At 39.8% G+C, this 2,500-nt stretch overlaps 1 protein-coding gene across 1 annotated transcript in view; it reads left to right on the top strand.

The window, feature by feature from the left end:
• LOC125031715 (RING finger protein 10-like) overlaps window positions 1-2,500 on the top strand; it is a gene marked incomplete in the record, with an annotated part of 5,921 nt that overhangs the window by 1,419 nt on the left and 2,002 nt on the right.

The following is a 2,500-nucleotide window of genomic DNA, read 5'->3' as shown; positions in this document are numbered from 1 at the left end:
TTTTATTATACTTTATTTATGTCTTTTGGTAATTATTTACGCTATTCTGAACAATAACCTTGTGCGCATGCGTGTGTTCACCGGGAGATTTGACAGGTCGCTCGCCGGCCATTCAGTGAGAAACACTGTGAGAAATGTTTCGTTTCAAGTGCTGCGTCGACTCTGGGTCATTTTTAAAGTCATATTGTGGATATATCTAAGCCTGATATTTGAGCCCAACAAGTGCCCCAAATGGCAAAAAAAATTATTAGAAACCAAGCATTTCTGACCATAGACGGAAGCGCTGAAAAGTTTGTGATTTAACCCTGGGTTAATGTTACCGAGAGCGATGCACAGAGGTAGAGCAAAATTGCCATCTTGTAGAGCACAAAAAATAGAATAGGAATTAATACAACTAAATCTGCAGCGGCCTCATATTTCCCAGGAAATGACAAAATAGGCTCTGCATGGCACTGCTCTGAGGCTAAGTCCCCATCCATGTTTACCTTGCCTGGACCAAAACAAATGTGAAGCGTAACTCCTTATTGCGATCTATGAAGTAGTCCATGTATTACTACGCGCTTGTGAAAACGATTATTTTGTAATTGCCAGAGAATTGCCAGAGAATTCATGTATTTAATGAATTGTTTTATTTTTATTATATTTCTTTTACGTGCTTTGGTAATTATTTACACTCTTTTGCACAATAACCATGTGCACAGGTGCCTTTTTCCACCGGGAGATTTGACACTTCGTCAGTTGCCATTAGTTCCGAAATGCCGGTGAGAAGTGTCACATTTTAAGTGTGTTGCGTTGATTCCGGGTCATTTTTAAAGCCGTATAGTGGATATATAGAACAAATAGATAATAGTATCTATCTCAGCTTGATATTTGAACCCAACAAGTGCCCCAAATGTCGAAAAAAGTGATTACAAACCAAGGAACTCGGACCATAGACGGAAGCGAAGAAAAGTTCGATCTTTCGTTATATAAAGGTATGTGGTTTTACCCTGGGCGGTTCTGAGGGCAGAGCACCTTGGCTAGGGAATATATAGATCGTATTTTCTTAAAGCCACGGGGGTCCAGGGGGCATAGCCCCCTTGCTAGGCACATATAATTAGGCTAGGCTAGGCTAGGCAAGGCAAAGCCCCCTGGCTAGGCGCATTTAATACCACGGGGTCCAAGGGGCAGAGCCCCTTGGCTAGGGAATATATAGATCGTAGTGTATAAATCCCACAGGGTTAGGTTAGGTTGGTTTATTGGTTAGGACGCATTTTACGATTACCACAGGGGATCTGGATCATGTGAAATCCCGTAGTTTTTCGAAAATTGGTGCGTCGGTCCGTAGACTTTCAAAGATGGTGGCGATGTCTGTAGGGTATCATTTGCCGATTTTAAGTGTTTTTTGTGCTTGTTTTACACATTTCTGTTCTCTATTTTGCTTATTTAAGCCTGTTTTACCCCATAATTTCCCTGATCTACTTCATGCCCTCCCCTGCTATCGGGACTTATCAAATCACATCAAGATTGTCGGCTGGAGAATCCGATGGAGATTATCATCAGATTTGTTCTCATCACACGATTGTCATAGTCAGAAAATTAACCTAAAACAGTGATGCCATTCTATTTTGTAACATTTATTGCATTACTTCTAATTTCGTTCGTAGAAAAAGTCCACGTCAGCTTACATGAAGGACATTTTGTTTCTGCCTGAAAGGATATGACATTACAAGAGTATTACTATGATAATATCGATTATTTACAGTAACCAATTTTAAATCTTACTCTGCGCAAATCGATTGTCAGCTCATATTACGGGCAGAGGGGGCTGAAGAATAGCACGGGGAAATTTTAAATTTAGTATGTTTTCATACAAAGTGCTCGCGAAACATTTTTTAAAGAATAATAGTACCGTGCATGTGCGTGACAATGTCACGAGAGCAATTGTATTTTCATGTATATGTTTAAAACCCTTTCCCCTTGGCAACATGGGGGTGATAGGTTTTGTATAGTGGGGAAGTAAAAACCATTGTAATAACTCCTTATTCAAAATGGAGGGGCAAAAGGTGTGGGGGGTGCAATCAAAATACTTTTAATTTGGGCCCATTTTAAAAAAAATAGCGTGATAAAAAGGCGTTTAAAAGTTGTGTTTTCCGCAGCGGATTATATAGGCACGTTCCTGCAGAGGACACTTGTGGAACCATTTAAAGTAATTTTGTTTGTTAATCATTGGCTTCAGAAGCATTGGGATCATGAGTGTTATTAACTGCATTGGCATGTCAAAAACAAATAGCGTAGAATTTGGGGGAGTTTTTGTTCTGAAGTAACCCCAAAAATTTGGGTTTCAAAACAAAATTTATAGGAGGTGCCGGTGTAACGTTTGGGAAACAACGATTTCTGTTCATGAAACCCCAAGTACAACAGAGCAACTTAGTCAAGTGTGGGTCTTTGGGGGTATTGAGCGTGAGACTAAAAAGAAATTTGTGATTGGAGTGCAGACCTCTCTACCCCTAATTAAAAA

The sequence above is a fragment of the Penaeus chinensis genome, chromosome 13 (genome assembly GCF_019202785.1).
Source record: "Penaeus chinensis breed Huanghai No. 1 chromosome 13, ASM1920278v2, whole genome shotgun sequence".
Lineage (NCBI taxonomy): Eukaryota > Metazoa > Arthropoda > Malacostraca > Decapoda > Penaeidae > Penaeus > Penaeus chinensis.
This window is presented reverse-complemented; position numbering and strand designations above follow the sequence as displayed.